The 17,924-nt window shown below is 43.3% G+C and overlaps 1 pseudogene; it reads left to right on the top strand.

Annotated features, from left to right (window-relative positions):
* Positions 1-403: 403 nt before the first annotated feature.
* LOC122939339 lies at positions 404-1,318 on the top strand (annotated as a pseudogene).
* The last annotated feature ends 16,606 nt before the right edge of the window (positions 1,319-17,924 follow it).

Here is a 17,924-nt window from a genome sequence, read left to right as displayed (position 1 = left end):
TTACACGTATGCTTATATGCAACATTTTCACCCATTGGAATTCCACCCTCCATATATTGGACCGACTGTACGAACAGAGAAAGGCCATCAACGATTTCTTGATGATCCAAGCGGACAGGAGTAGTCCTCTGTGTAACTTTGATGTCAGCCAATGGCAGCCCATGATTGACACATGCCATTTGTTCAGGCCCTTTAAAGAGGCACGTTATTTGTCAGTCCCCAGGACTACGGGATTAACAATGTCATTCCACTGCTTCATGTCCTGGAACAGATGCTGGTAAATCTGGCTGCTCAGGGGACTGGAGATATGGGGCCTAGAAAGATGGTGGCAGAGTTTGGTACATTTGTCTGTCAAGATCTCTGTTTATAGTCAGTGAACGACAACATAATTTATCGCATGGATATGCAAACAACAACCGATGGGGTGTTAACCCCCAGAAGTAGGTCATCGGCATCAAGAAGCAGTCATTTTCACAGCTCAAGGTATCCTCCCGGAAGCATGACATCTGCACGTCGATGGTCTACATTGCGAAGCTTGTCTAAAAGAAAAATCCTGCAGTGAACCCCCTTAAAGCAAACTCTTGATCCGGCACAGGCTGCTTTGCTCCTTCAAAAACAATGGACACTGTACAGCATGACACCAATATATAATTTCTCATACATCAGACTGAAAGAGTATTCCAAGCACCTGTCTGCCCACAAAGCTACCGAGAAGCACAAGGGTCTTGCCATTAAAGTGGGCTCAGAGCTGAACCTAAAAGTCAAATTTTTATGTTTACCTGGACTCAAAGGAAAGGATAGAGATCCACTGTCTGTGCTCATACAGATTTCATCAAATCTTCTACTCATCAAGGCAAGCACAAAGGACCGGATTGTGTGGACAAGTTAGTTCTGCGGGACTTACACATTGGAGGTGTTACCAAAGACATTTACTTGCCTCCCGCTCTTCCTGTATATAGGCTCCGAGGCGCTCACGGTTATCGTAGGGACATGGTTCCAAAGAGACTTTGACTGTTGTTTTGGTAAGCTAGTGATCAGTCCTCAGGACCTTACGTGGCTAGCAGTGATGTGGACCGGGTATGACGTGTCTGGATCAATGTCTGCCACAGAGCTTGTTTTTTCTGTGCCCGTCGAACCTCGCATGGACATTTCTTATGCCATCCATGCAGAGGACTTCAAGACTTTATGGAATGATATTCATAAATTAAAGAACAAGGTCACATTGGAGGAAGTGGACAATTTATTCCAATGTCTTTACTTTCATTTCTTCAGAGACTTTAGAATCCACTTATCAGCAACCCAGCTCATCAAGGAATGAGCTGTAGTCGGCTTGTTTGCTGAACTGTCCGCCAGTTATCAGCCATAATGAGCTGGAGTCAGCTTGTTTGCTGAACTGTCTGCCAGTTATCAGCCATAACCCCATACATTTCATGATCAATATGCATTACAATCGTGGTCACCCCGACACTGGTTGTCAATCCATTGTTGTTGATTAAGGACTTTTTTTAGTTTGTCTTTTAAATCTTGTGGTTTTGCCCCTTCTGTGTTGTATGTTATGTGTGATAATGTCCTATTTGTTAAATAAACATTTTTTTTCCTCCTTTCTCCCCCGTTAAAAATAAATAAATAAATTTGCTTGTTACTTGGTAGTCAAAAGCAGGAGTGGGTACAAAACACAGAAGACATGCAAAAAATATTCCATTCATGTGTCATCTCTGTTTTAGATCCAGTCCTGTTTTTTTGGGCATTAGCAATACTGATGGATTACTGACCAAATGCTGACTGAGTAAAGGCGGATGATCCACAGACAGGATCCGTTTTTTGAGGGTTATATTTCTGACGGATCAGAGGAAGGGCAAAATAATCAGTGACGTCAACACAAACTTACTGCTGACACCCTCTGTCGGGGGGCTCTACATGTATAAGCGTTTAATAAAGCAGGCTATGTAGACATCTATGTATAATCGGATGACAACGGTGCAAAAGGAGCGCGCTTCTTCTTGGCCCTAACATCAACCTGTAAGGGTACATGCACACGTTGGGTAAATCCGCAATGAAATCCGCAGGTGTTCGCAGGCAAATCTGTGCGGTCAATCTACATCAATTGATGCGGATTTGTGTGCGGATTTGGTGCGGATTCGGTGTGGATTTTCCGCATGCGGATTTTACTAAGTGGATGAAGAAAATCCGGTCAGGAAAAATAAAATAAATTGACTTGCTGCGGATTTTAAAATCTGCACTGCAGGTTAAAATCCGCATTATGTGCATTAAGAATTTCAAATTCTCATTGAATACAATGTACATGACCTACGATGCGGATTTTCTGCATGCAAATCCGCGTGGAAAATCCGCACGCAATCCTGATTGTGTGCATTTAGCCTAAGGCTGAGTTCATATTTGAGTTATTTGGTCAGCATTGGCCCCGTGACTGCCCAAATAAGTGAAGTGTGCAGTAATTCTAAGAGCGACGCCTGTCATCTGCGTGTCATACGGACTCTCAGTATTATTTCACTACTACAGCAGACTCCCTATGCGTGTTACTGCAAGGCACAGTGTTCTACACCACTATAAAGGAAAGAAAAAGTTCTGCATCGGCGCAAATTCACCAGTGAGGTCGGTCTTGATAGATAAATTATTTTAGTTTTAATAAGAAACAACGCGTTTCGGGGATGTAAGGCTCCCCTTCATCAGGTTTCACATACACATAACAGATATTACATTATTTATAGGTAAATTCCTACAAAAAGCCGCCAAAATGATGCACCTAGGTGACGCCCCTTGTGGGAGGAGCCATCACCAGGTGTCATCTACACTTACACTTTTTCTTCATATAATTAACATTAAATAAAAGTAGCTATAAACAATTCATATATTCTGCATAAAATCATATTAATATGATATTAAAATTCCTTACAGATCGTTTCTTTGGCTTAGATTTATTACATATCGCTCCCGGTCATGTGATCGCTAGTGTGGGCGTCACATGACTCAGGAGTCCGGAAGTGTATGTTCGGTGGCGCCGCTCTCAGCCAGATAGGGCGGAGGTAGCGATACTAGGATCGCTTTAACTGCGCATGTCTGCAGCTGCCGGTGGCTTGAATATCTCAAGCGGTGATACCAGCGCTGGGATCGCTCAAACGGCGCATGCCCATATTGGCCGGCAGTAGGGTTGTCACGTGATCGCATTCATGCGGTCATGTGACCTATTAAGGCCTGAAACATACTGAGGATCTATTAATGAGGCTGGGTGGAGTTTATTTAAAATGTACCAACAAAGGGGAAAAAAGAGGGAAAAGAGAATATATTAGGTATAACCCCACAGACCATTTGGGGTTATAATGATAAAAACGGGAAATGGTGGATATCTATTTGTCTGCAGTTCAGAAGAATTATAATAAATATGTGAACACATGCATGTATAGCAGGTATACATGTGTATACATATACACATACATATATATATATATATATATAAACATATACACACACACACATGCATATATATATAAAAAAAAAAAAAAAAAAAAAAAAAAGCGGGAAAAACCAAAAAAGACATATATATATATATATATAAAAAAAAATAATTATTTATGTATATTTAGTAGATGATAAATTAATCAAATATATATAATAAAAAAAAAAAAAAAAAAAAAAAAAAAAAGGTAAAAATATATAAACATATCCATATAAAAAAATATATATATAAAATATTCACCTAAAACACAAGAATGTGTAAATATATAAACACATATAAAAAATATATATATATATAAAAAAAAAATAAAAAAAAAATAAAAAATAAAAAATTAAATAAAATAAAATTAAATGAATAAAAAATGAAATTTTATCTCCCCATTATAAATTAATTTCAAACGCCTCATTCAGCCCATACGGATTCAAACTATTGATTTTAAAAATCCAATACATCTCTCGACGTCTAATGTACTGGACGTCCATTTGGAGGTGTAATGGAATGTGTTCAATCGGTGTTACTGTGAACCCCATGATGTTGCCATCATGGTGTTCTGCCGCATGTCTAGACACACTGTGTTTCATATATTTTTTGCGAATTTTCGAACGGTGTGTATTGAAACGCTTGCGTAAAGTTTGTATTGTGCGACCAACATACTGTAGATGACAGGGGCACTCCAATAGATAAATAACATGATTCGAATTACAGGTAAGGTGAGACTGAATTTCGAATGATTCCCCAGTGCTCTTACTATTAAAAGATGAACGTTGGTAAATGTTAGTGCAACAGAGGCATCTCGAATGGCCACATTTAAAACTTCCTTTTGAAGCCTCAATATCTTTCTCATCATTAGGGGGATATATTGTAGATCTCATTTTGCTCGGGGCTAATATATTTTTCAGAGTTTTAGCTCTTCTATACGTGAATTTCGGATTCTCCGGAATAATTTGACTAAGTATCGGATCTCTTTTGAGAATGTGCCAGTGTTTCCCCAGAGTTGCCTTGATGGCGTTATGGTTTTGGTTGTACGTTGTTATAAAGTTATAGCAGTATGAGTTGATATCATCTTTGTCGTCACTTTTTTTTTGGGGGGGCCAGGCTTTCTAGTTGCGTTAGTTTGTTCGCTTTTTCTCTGGCTCCCGCAATGATGTTGCTCGGATACCCCTTTTGATTGAAGCGAGATGTCAGAATATTACATTGTGAACTAAAATCTGAGTCTAATGTACAATTTCTGCGGATCCGTTTGAACTGAGCCTTACATCCCCGAAACGCGTTGTTTCTTATTAAAACTAAAATAATTTATCTATCAAGACCGACCTCACTGGTGAATTTGCGCCGATGCAGAACTTTTTCTTTCCTTTATCTACGAATTCTTTTGGGGGGACTGGACATCCCAGCCAAGAGTTCCTAAAATCTGCGGCTGCAATCCTGGTTTAAAAAGGTCTTGTTCCTGTTAAGTTTACAGTAGCGTTGTGCCTGCCGGAGCACAACCCTATAAGGTGAGTTTGGATATTTCTCACTCTGACATTACCATCCGGTGTTTTGAACATACTACCCTATTGTGCGCTCTTCTTTCTCTTTTTCCCTGCTCCCGAGGGAAATCTAGATCTGTCCGTGTTCTATGCTACACCACTATAAAGGCTCTCTGCACCCAGCAGTTTCTTAACACTATTCGCCGCCAATAAATTTGGATTGAACTGAATTTTTTTAGAAAAATTTGCTCATATCTAAATTTATGCCTTTACAAAAATGCTTTTTATTTTTTGTTACAGTATTGCTTTGAATATTTTTATGACTGCTTTGTTAAAAGCATGCACAGTTCTATAAATATGTGTATATATATATATATATATATATATATATACACACATATATACATTTGTGTATATATACATATATGTACTACTTTTACTATATAATAGTACTTTTACTTTTCTAATGCTACTTTTTTTTTATCTAATTGCTATATACTACTGTTGCCTACAATTGTGTACGGTAAATGCAACTGGATTTTTAATACTACAATGCATCCTCTTGTGTTCTATATCCCAATCCTCCCCTTCTTGTGATTTTCTGCCTTTTTATTGCATAGGATTACAAGGCCCAAGACACAGTGTAATGGAGATTGTAGGCTGCAGTGTTTATTTTACAAGACTCATAAAGAGTCTGTGTCATGGTAGCTGCATGAAGACTATTAAAATAAGCAGAAAGAATGCTGTCAAGAAGAATGATGAAAGTGATGAACACTTTGCATCCCAAACAGGCTTAATATTAAAAGTGGGAATTTGATGTTGTAATTTTCTTACTTCGAGATGAAAGAGCATTGTGTTACTTTATCTTCATAGCATGTCCTGCATTATAATCTGAAAATGTACACAGGTAAACCTAGCATACCTTATTCCCTTTCTCATGCTATTACTACAAACATTCTGTAATAGTGGTTTAATATTTCCAATTTATCCTTTATGCTACATACATAGTTTTTTTCTCATTCTTTCTACAATTATCAAATTGGTTATTTAATTTAGTCTAGAAGCATTAGATGGGTAGTGTGAATTGTAGGACAGCATTAGTTATCATTATCATGATACTCTGGGGCCCCAAAGAAAAATCTGTTACAAAGTCAATCTCCTCCCATCGACCATGCACTACTTACAATATTGGTGTCTTCTTATGTGGCCACAGGTACATTAGGTCTCTCTTAGGCACTAGGACCTTGGCGTGACTACCTATGTACCTTCCAGAGCAACACCCTGTTTGGGGCATTGAAACAAAAAAGTCAAAACCCTTGGCAATAATCTTGATCTAGGAGGAGGAGGTCCATATGGAGTAGGAGGTTGAGGAGGTGCTGGATGTGGCGGTGTAGGTGGAAGCAGCGGCGGAGGAGGTAGCCAACACTGTTTTTTGGTTTAATTTTTTTATCTTTTATTAGGGTACACCCCAAAACATTGGGAAATATAACCTGTGATAAACCCCTCCAGCCGTGCTAAACACACATTCAGACAATACACTGGCTGCAGAGCAGGCCAGCACCTCCAAGGCGTAAAGGGCAAGCTCAGGCCATGTGCCCAATTTGGAGACCCAGAAGTTGAATCGGGCAGACCCATCAGTCAGTTCGTGTAGGCGTGTGCACACATACTGCTCAACCATGTCGCACGTCCCCGTAACATCAACGATCCAATTGGATATCTTCTCTATCAACTTTTGATGTTCTTTTCTGCACCTACCATGTTGATCACTGGTAGCGGGGAACAGGCCCGTCGCTAAGGGACAGGCAAAACAAGCAATTGCTTGGGGCCCCGAGCTGGACGGGGCCAAACAGAGTAACTCAGAAGATTCGATGGTATATTCTAACCCCTTGCCTGGGGGTTAGAATATACCATCGGATCTGAGTTTAACGAGCTCAGTAAGATCGCAAAAGCTCAAATCCAATGGTATATTCTAACCACCAGGCGTTCCCATGGTGACGGGGATGCTTGCCTGGGGGTTAGAATATACAGGGCCACGCCGCTCACAGCAGTATATTTTAAACCAATCAGTAACTACTTTAACTTTATTCATTGCTCATTGCTGAGCTCTTAACTTGGATTATTTGGATATCTCTTACTTTGTCTTCGCTCCGGTAACTAACAGCAGGCAGCGGGGGGCGGCGCTCACTCACTGTCACTGACGTCAGGCGCCTGCTCCTCCCACTAGGCGGCGCAGGCGCGTGACGTCAGTGAGTGAGCGCCGCCTGCACTGCCTGCTGTTAGTTACCGGAGCGAAGACAAAGTAAGAGATATCCAAATAATCCAAGTTAAGAGTTCAGCAATGAGCAATGAATAAAGTTAAAGTAGTTACTGATTAGTTTATAAATATACTGCTGTGAGCGTCGGGGAGGGGGATCTGTGGATGGCACTGTAGGGGGATCTGTGGATGGCAGTGCCATCCACAGATCCCCCTACAGTGCCATCCACAGATCCCCCCTCCCCTAAACAGTGCCATCCACAGATCCCCCTACAGTGCCATCCACAGATCCCCCCTCCCCTAAACAGTGCCATCCACAGATCCCCCTACAGTGCCATCCACAGATCCCCCCTCCCCTAAACAGTGCCATCCACAGATCCCCCTACAGTGCCATCCACAGATCCCCCTCCCCTAAACAGTGCCATCCACAGATCCCCCCTCCCCTAAACAGTGCCACCCACAGATCTCCCCCCTAAACAGTGCCATCCACAGATCTCCCCCCTAAACAGTGCCATCCACAGATCCCCCCTAAACAGTGCCATCCACAGATCCCCCTAAACAGTGCCATCCACAGATCCCCCCCTCCCCTAAACAGTGCCATCCACAGATCTCCCCTCCCCTAAACAGTGCCATCCACAGATCCCCCTACAGTGCCATCCACAGACCTCCCCTAAACAGTGCCATCCACAGATCCCCCCTAAACAGTGCCATCCACAGATCCCCCCTAAACAGTAGATCCCCCTACAGTGCCATCCACAGATCCCCCTCCCCTAAACAGTGCCATCCACAGATCCCCCCCTCCCCTAAACAGTGCCATCCACAGATCCCCCCTAAACAGTGCCATCCACAGATCCCCCTAAACAGTGCCATCCACAGATCCCCCCCTAAACAGTGCCATCCACAGATCCCCCCTAAACAGTACCATCCACAGATCCCCCCCCCTCCCCTAAACAGTGCCATCCACAGATCTCCCCTCCCCTAAACAGTGCCATCCACAGATCCCCCTACAGTGCCATCCACAGACCTCCCCTAAACAGTGCCATCCACAGATCTCCCCCTAAACAGTGCCATCCACAGATCTCCCCCCTAAACAGTGCCATCCACAGATCTCCCCCCTAAATAGTGCCATCCACAGATCCCCCCTAAACAGTGCCATCCACAGTATTTGCACTGTAAACCTCCTTTTTTATTTATATAAAGTGTGGGTGAACTTAAACTGTATGGCTATACTGTGGGATCTGTAGGCTTTGCGTGCGTAAGGTGGGGAGGGCGTGGAGGGGGGGGGCCTCCATGTCTATTTTGCTTGGGGCCCCCAAATTCCTTCAAACGGCCCTGGCGGGGAATCAGGGTTCCAGGCCGGAGAGGGAGCCTGAGAAAGGGATAACACATCCAAGGGAGGTCAATGGATGAAATTAAATGTGATCGAACAGAAATTTGAGACAAATTATTGAAGCCGAAGCTTTCAAGTAAAGGAGGGGGAGCGTGGCAATTACCCACTCCCGACTACCGGAGGTAGTGACGATAAATAACAATACAGGACTCTTAAGATGCCCTGTTATTGGAATGATTAATAAAAAATTACAGGAATGTCACTGGGGTATTTTGGATTTGGAAACATTAGACAGGAGAGGCCCTGCTTCCACTTTGTTGACTCTAGATAATGTCTGCCTGATCGCACGTCCCCGTGACGTCCACGATCCAATTGGATAAACTTTCGATGTTCTTTCTGCATCTACCATGTTGATTACAGTTAGCGGCGAATCAGGGTTCCACGCCAGAGAGGGAGCATGAGATAGGGATACCACATCCAAGGAAGGTCAGTGGCTGAAATGTGATCGAGCTGAAATGTGGGAAAAGTTGTTAACGTGGAAGGATCGAATGAAAGGAGGTGGCGCGTGTCAATTAAAGACGAATTTTAGAAATTTAAGTCCCTGTCAGCAATGCAGAGCAGGGGTTTTTCATCGGCAAAAATGGGTTAATGTCTGCCACCAATGGAACAGACGATTTTTAAAATTTTTGGTCCCTGTCAACTATGCAGAGCAGGGTTTGTATAAGGCAAAATTGGTAAAATTTCACTTGACAATGTAACAGACGATTTTTTTAAATTTATGTCCCTGTCACCTATGCAGAACAGGGGTTTATTCACGGCAAAAATGGTAAAATGTCACCCAAGAATGTAACAGACGCTTTTGCACTCTGCCCCCTCTTTTGCTGTGCTAGTGACTCTGTGTGACCACCGCTTCTTCCTCCAAACTAGACAGGTCACTCACATGACCTTGATTCCATGTGGGGTCTAGTATCTCATCATCCTCCACATCATCTTCCACTCACTCTTTACCCCTGCCTTTTTGTCGGTCTGCAGACTGCAGAAAGCCGCAGCAGTTGGCACCTGTGTTTTGTCATCATCAGAGATGTGCTTCAGTGGTCTTCCAATGTCCTCATTCTGAAACATAAGTGGTTGGGCATCTGTGCACTCAATCTCTTCCACTTCTGATGCAGGGCTATGTGGATTGCCCACGGAAACCCTGACATCAAAAAGCATAACAGACTGCTGCATGACTTGGGGCTCAGACTGCTTGCCTGATTTGCAAGGGGGTGAGTTGAAAGACAGATGGCCATGGGCTGTAGGTGTCAACTCTGATATTTCAGCAGGGGACTGGGTAGGAGACAATGTGAAGTAACTGGAGGCACTGTCAGCCACCCAATCTACTATCGCTTGTACTTGTTCTCGCCTCACCATACCAAATACCGCTGCAGGTTCTGTCGCCTACTCGCACCTGAGGAAGGTGTTTCACTTGTGCGTGTAACTGGCACAGATCAACCATGTCCTCTCCCTGCAACAGGAGCTCCACCAGCAGCACCGCGACCGGGGCCACGTCCCTTATTTGACGCTCTCCTTATTCTTTGTGTTCACCAACCAAACTAACAGATGGTTTATGTCAGGTGATAATGTAACCGCCAATAGTCAACAATTAAAGGGTTTCTACCACTTGGATTTCACATAATTAGGTGTCAGACACTAGCGCTCCGCTAGTGTCTGCTCTGCCAAACTATCCTGCTATAATAGCTTTTGGGGCAGCCGTTTACCTAAAAAAAGAACTTTTATTAATACGCTAATGACCCTCTAGGTGCTATGGGGGCGTCATTAGCACCTAGAGGATCGGTCTACCTTCTCAAGATGCCGCCGCTCAGCGCCTCCCTCCAGCCCGCCCATCTGCTTGATGCATTCCGAAGCAGATGGGCGGGCCTGAGGGAGGCGCTGAGCGGCGGCATCTTGAGAAGGTAGACCGATCCTCTAGGTGCTAACGACGCCCCCATAGCACCTAGAGGGTCATTAGCATATTAATAAAAGTTCTTTTTTTAGGTAAACGGCTGCCCCAAAAGCTATTATAGCAGGATAGTTTGGCAGAGCAGACACTAGCGGAGCGCTAGTGTCTGACACCTAATTATGTGAAATCCAAGTGGTAGAAACCCTTTAAGTTCACTGAGAGTAAGGCAGTGACGGTGTCATATAGAGGAAAAATGTATTAAGGTCACACAATAGTGTTTCGCAGCAAATTTTATACAATTACTTCACGGTCACAAAAAATATTAATTTTTCAACCAACAATGTAACTGCAGTATTGACTGGTTGTATTTGACTGTGACAAATGCAGCAAAGGCCCGAAATGTAGTGTCTTTCACAAAATGGGTGTTTTTTTAAACCCAGAATATAACTGCAGTATTTAAAGTTTGTATTTGACTGTCACAAATGCAACAAAGGCCGCAAATGTATTATCTTGCCCAAAATGGGTGTTTTTTTTAATACCAGAATATAATTGCAGTATCTAACGCTTGTATTGTACTGTCAAAAATGCAGCAAAGGCCCCAGATGTAGGGTCTTGCAAAAAATTGGTGTTTTTTTTTAAACCCAGAATATAACAGCAGTATCTAAAGCTTGAATTGGACTGTCAGAAATTCAGCAAAGGCCGCAAATGTATTATCTTGCCACAAAATGCGTGTTTTTTTAATACCAGAATATAACAGCAGTATCTAACACTTGTATTGGACTGTCATAAATTAACTAAAAACACAATATGTATTACCTTGCAAAAAATTTGTGTTTTTTTAAACCCAAAATATAACTGCAGTATTTAATGTTTGTATTTGACTGTCACAAATTCAGCAAAGGACCCAAAATGTATTATCTTGCAAAAAATGGGTGTTTTAAAAAAAACAAAAACAGAATATAATTGCAGTATTTAAAGCTTGTATTTCACTGTGACAAATGCAGCAAAGGCCGGAGATGTAGGGTCTTGCAAAAAATAGGTGTTTTTTTAGACCAAGAATATATCTACAGTATTTAAACCTTGTATTTGACTGCCACAAATGCACATATGCTGTGCTGGTGCACTGAACTTGCACAAAATGGCCGCCGACGCCCACCTAACTAACAGACGGATAAAAGTTATTTTTCTGTGTCACTGGGCTCAGGGCAGAGTAAAAAAAATGTGCACTGCACCCACAAAACAAAATCGCTGTAGATCGCAGAGTTAACAAGCATTTCTGATAACAGTTTTTTTCCTATTCTCTCCCTCACCGCAGCAGCATCCTATTCCTACACTAATCATAGCAGAGTGACGTGCAGCGCTACATGACTCCAGCTTATATAGAGGCTGGGTCACATGCTGCACTGGCCAATCACAGCCATGCCATTAGTAGGCATGGCTGTGATGGCTTCTAAGGGCACAGAGTTAAACGCTTGTTGATTGACTGCTCTGCAGCCTTTCAAAAAGCGCCATTAACTCTAACTCGCCGAACACCGAACTCGAACCCGAACTTTTACTGAAAAGTTCGGGTACGGGTCCAGGGTCCAAAAATCCTAAAGTTATTAACTACTAACAGTACAATTCAAATTTTATTGAACAAACTTCCTAATGATAACAGTATTTTTAAACATAAAAAACCTACAATGCACTGTTCCAAATTATTACTCAGTTAGTTTCAAAACACTTTATAGGTTGTAAATGAAGAACTGAAAATTGTCATTTGTTGTGTTGTGTTTACTGAAATCAAAATCTATTTCAATCAAACTTTTGACAACATTTTAACTTTTTAAACATTTTAACAGGTCACGTTACATTTAAACATAGAACCCTTGTACGAGTGTATTACTGTAGTGCAGCGGCGGCATAAAGCGCACGGCATCATAGCAACCAATGACGCCGTGCACTCCTGCTCTCAGGAGGAATCCAGACCGTGTTAACCTTAAACTGCCTTAAACGGCCTTAAACTGAAAAACTAAATATTTAATCTTTGTGACACTTAAAGGGGTTCTGCACTTTCAATTAACTGATGATCTATCCTCTGGATAGATCATCAGCTTCTGATCGGCGGGGGTCCGACACCCGGGACCCCCGCCGATCAGCTGTTTGAGAAGGCAGCGGCGCTCCAGCAGCGCCGCTGCCTTCTCACTGTTTACCGCCGGGCCGCCTGCCCACTGACGTCACGACTTGTATCAACTAGAGTGGGCGCGGCTAAGCTCCATTCAAGTGAACAGAGCTTAGCCACGCCCACTCTAGTTGATACAAGTCGTGACGTCAGTGGGCGGGCGGCCCGACGGTAAACAGTGAGAAGGCAGCGGCGCTGCTGGAGCGCCGCTGCCTTCTCAAACAGCTGATCGGCGGGGGTCCCGGGTGTCAGACCCCGGCCGATCAGAAGCTGATGATCTATCCAGAGGATAGATCATCAGTAAATTGAAAGTGCAGAACCCCTTTAAATAAAATTTGGAACAGGATGTATGTTGTCTAAATGATCAATTTCCTTATGGAGAAAAAAACTGTTCACAGAAAGAATCCCAGAAGGTAAGAGTATATTTTTTTATTATCATTTTGTTTTGAGTGGTATCCTATAATGCATTGCAGCGGTGTACATTTATTAATTTTGCATTGCTTGTCATGGTTTATTTTATTTTTATGGATAATATGTACAGAAATGCTATGGTAAATGTAACTGCTTTTGTGTAGCAATTAATATTTAATGCCATCCTGTTTAAGCACCTATTGTGTATTATTTATACCTAGACGTTCAGTTAGATTTTTATAAGTAGTCTCTAAGTTTTTAGCTAATACTGGTGTTTCACAGTATGGTAGTTCGGAAGCTTATTTTCTCTCAAGCAGTTATGTTCCAAACTTAAAAATTTAGATGACTCTTTCTTAATTAGTGATGCTCTTTTCCTTTGGTGACTTATCCTGTTTCCTTAAATCTACACATATGTAGATGTGTCCGCCTGTGCTTCGTCTACCATGATCTAGCACTGTTACTAAGTTATAGCTGTGTGACACAGTATGTTTCTTTGTGATTGTGTTACATCACCTGTAGTTACATAAGGTAGATTAAGGTATTGAGGGTCTAAACATTGACATTATTTGCAAACTAATAGGGTCTATTTATGCCGTGTGGTCAAAGACACCAGTCGGTTTTGCACACACTCAGCCAAAATTTTACGGTAATTATGGTAATAAACTGGTATGTTACTGTACCATGTAACTAAGCCCTTATGTAACTAGCATTTTAGTGTCAATTAGTATTACTAAATTTCATGAGGTAGCCACCAGGGATGCTTTTCCAACAGTCTTGACTCTTGAGGTAGTTCCCATTTATGCTTCTGCTTTTATTTGACTTTCTTGTCCCTGGGTTTGTCTTGGGACACGGCACTCCCCTACCCTACTTTTTATTTTTTCTTGTTAAGGAGTGCTATATAACCTTTCACACATATAGATCCATTTATTTCTTATTAGCAGCTGGAGTGGCAGACTATGTTGTTCTGAACTAACAGCATATATCTTTAGGGATGAGCGAACTCGAACTGTATAGTTCGGGTTCGTACCGAATTTTGGGGTGTCCGTGACACGGACCCAAACTCGGACATTTTCGTAAAATTCCGGGTTCGAGTTCGGTGTTCGTCGCTTTCTTGGCGCTTTTGTGACGCTTTCTTGGTGCTTTTTGAAAGGCTGCAAAGCAGCCAATCAACAAGCGTCATACTACTTGCCCCAAGAGGCCATCACAGCCATGCCTACTATTGGCATGGCTGTGATTGGCCAGAGCACCATGTGACCCAGCCTCTATTTTAGCTGGAGTCACGTAGCGCCGCCCGTCACTCTGCTTAGCGTAGGGAGAGGTTGCGGCTGCGACAGTAGGGCGAGATTAGGCAGATTAACTCCTCCAAAGGACTTGATTATTGATCGATCTGCAGCTGTGGGTCATTGAGCTGCTGATACTCAATTGCACACTGTTTTTAGGCTGCCCAGACCGTTTGTCAGTCACTTTTTTCTGGGGTGATCGGTGGCCATTTTGTGTCTTGTGGTACGCCAGCACCCAGCACAAGCTGCGACCAAGTGCATTTAACCCTCAATGGTGTGGTTGTTTTTTGCCTAAAGCCTACATCAGGGTGAAGCTGTCACACCAAGTGCATTTAACCAGCAATAGTCTGTTTATTTTTTGGCCATATACTACATCAGGGGCAAGCTGCGCCTGTCACCAAGTGCATTTAACCCTCAATGGTGTGGTTGTTTTTTGGCTAAAGCCTACATCAGGGTGAAGCTGTCACACCAAGTGCATTTAACCAGCAATAGTCTGTTTATTTTTTGGCCATATACTACATCAGGGGCAAGCTGCGCCTGTCACCAAGTGCATTTAACCCTCAATGGTGTGGTTGTTTTTTGGCTAAAGCCTACATCAGGGTGAAGCTGTCACACCAAGTGCATTTAACCAGCAATAGTCTGTTTATTTTTTGGCCATATACTACATCAGGAGCAAGCTGCGCCTGTCACCAAGTGCATTTAACCCTCAAAGGTGTGGTTGTTTTTTGGCTAAAGCCTACATCAGGGTGAAGCTATCACACCAAGTGCATTTAACCAGCAATAGTCTGTTTATTTTTTGGCCATATACTACATCAGGGGCAAGCTGCGCCCGTCACCAAGTGCATTTAACCCTCAGTAGTGTGGTTGGTCAAGCTGTCACACCAAGTGCATTTAACCAGCAATAGTCTGTTTATTTTTTGGCCATATACTACATCAGGGGCAAGCTGCGCCTGTCACCAAGTGCATTTAACCATCAGTAGTGTGGTTGGTCAAACTGTCACATCAAGTGCATTTAACCAGCAATAGTGTGGTTATTTTTTGGCCATATCCCAGTCTAATTCTGTCAGTAAATCTATACCTGTCACCCAGCGCCTAAATACTAGGCCTCAAATTTATATCCCGCTAAATCTGTCGTTACCGCTGTACTGTTCTGGCTGGGCAAGTTATTTAGTGTCCGTCAAAGCACATTTTTTGTTCTGGGTTGAAATACAATTCCCAATTTAGCAATTTCCTAATTTAGTGGTTTCTGCTGTATCAGAGCTATTTGAAATCTATCCCTAAAAGGGTATATAATATTCAAGGTGCACATAGGGTCATTCAGAATAACTTCACACACACGCTACTGTGCATTTCCAAGTCTAATTCTGTCAGTAAATCTATACCTGTCACCCAGCGCCTAAATACTAGGCCTCAAATTTATATCCCGCTAAATCTGTCGTTACTGGTGTACTGTTCTGGCTGGGCAAGTTATTTAGTGTCCGTCAAACCACATTTTTTGTTCTGGGTTGAAATACAATTCCCAATTTAGCAATTTCCTAATTTAGTGGTTTCTGCTGTATCAGAGCTATTTGAAATCTATCCCTAAAAGGGTATATAATATTCAAGGTGCACATAGGGTCATTCAGAATAACTTCACACACACGCTACTGTGCATTTCCAAGTCTAATTCCGTCAGTAAATCTATACCTGTCACCCAGCACTTAAATACTAGGCCTCAAATTTATATCCCGCTAAATCTGTCGTTACTGCTGTACTGTTCTGGCTGGGCAAGTTATTTAGTGTCCGTCAAAGCACATTTTTTGTTCTGGGTTGAAATACAATTCCCAATTTAGCAATTTCCTAATTTAGTGGTTTCTGCTGTATCAGGCCTACTTTAAATACATCCCTAAAAGGGTATATAATATTCAAGGTGCACATAGGGTCATTCAGAATAACTTCACACACACGCTATTGTGCATTTCCAAGTCTAATTCTGTCAGTAAATCTATACCTGTCACCCAGCGCCTAAATACTAGGCCTCAAATTTATATTCAGCTGAATTTGAATACAATACATTGGGCCAAATAATATTTTTGTTGTTGTGGTGAACGATAACAATGAGGAAAACATCTAGTAAGGGAAGCGGACGTGGACATGGTCGTGATGGTGTTAGTGGACCCTCTGGTGCTGGGAGAGGACGTGGCCGTTCCTCCACATCCACACGTCCTAGTGTACCAACTACCTCAGGTCCCAGTAGCCGCCAGAATTTACAGCGATATATGGTGGGGCCCAATGCCGTTCTAAGGATGGTAAGGCCTGAGCAGGTACAGGCATTAGTCAATTGGGTGGCCGACAGTGGATCCAGCACGTTCACATTATCTCCCACCCAGTCTTCTGCAGAAAGCGCACAGATGGCGCCCGAAAACCAACCCCATCAGTCTGTCACATCACCCCCATGCATATCAGGGAAACTGTCTGAGCCTCAAGTTATGCAGCAGTCTCTTATGCTGTTTGAGGAATCTGCTGGCAGGGTTTCCCAAGGGCATCCACCTAGCCCTTCCCCAGCGGTGGAAGACATAGACTGCACTGACGCACAACCACTTATGTTTCCTGATGATGAGGACATGGGAATACCACCTCAGCATGTCTCTGATGATGACGAAACACAGGTGCCAACTGCTGCGTCTTTCTGCAGTGTGCAGACTGAACAGGAGGTCAGGGATCAAGCCTGTGTGGAAGACGATGCAGGGGACGATGAGGTCCTAGACCCCACATGGAATGAAGGTCGTGCCACTGACTTTCACAGTTCGGAGGAAGAGGCAGTGGTGAGACCGAGCCAACAGCGTAGCAAAAGAGGGAGCAGTGGGCAAAAGCAGAACACCCGCCGCCAAGAGACTCCGCCTGCTACTGACCGCCGCCATCTTGGACCGAGCACCCCAAAGGCAGCTTCAAGGAGTTCCCTGGCATTGCACTTCTTCAAACAATGTGCTGAAGACAAGACCTGAGTGGTTTGCACGCTGTGCCATCAGAGCCTGAAGCGAGGCATTAACGTTCTGAACCTTAGCACAACCTGCATGACCAGGCACCTGCATGCAAATCATGAACTGCAGTGGAGTAAACACCTTAAAAACAAGGAAGTCACTCAGGCTCCCCCTGCTACCTCTTCTGCTGCTGCCGCCTCGGCCTCTTCTGCTGCTGCCGCCTCGGCCTCTTCCTCCGCCTCTGGAGGAACGTTGGCACCTGCCGCCCAGCAAACAGGGGATGTACCACCAACACCACCACCACCTCCGTCACCAAGCGTCTCAACCATGTCACACGGCAGCGTTCAGCTCTCCATCTCACAAACATTTGAGAGAAAGCGTAAATTCCCACCTAGCCACCCTCGATCCCTGGCCCTTAATGCCAGCATTTCTAAACTACTGGCCTATGAAATGCTGTCATTTAGGCTGTGGACACAGACAGCTTCAAACAGCTCATGTCGCTTACGTCCCACAGTATGTTGTTCCCAGCCGCCACTACTTCTCCAAGAGAGCCGTGCCTTCCCTGCACAACCAAGTATCCGATAAAATCAAGTGTGCACTGCGCAACGCCATCTGTAGCAAGGTCCACCTAACCACAGATACGTG

The sequence above is a fragment of the Bufo gargarizans genome, chromosome 5 (assembly GCF_014858855.1).
Source record: "Bufo gargarizans isolate SCDJY-AF-19 chromosome 5, ASM1485885v1, whole genome shotgun sequence".
Lineage (NCBI taxonomy): Eukaryota > Metazoa > Chordata > Amphibia > Anura > Bufonidae > Bufo > Bufo gargarizans.
This window is presented reverse-complemented; position numbering and strand designations above follow the sequence as displayed.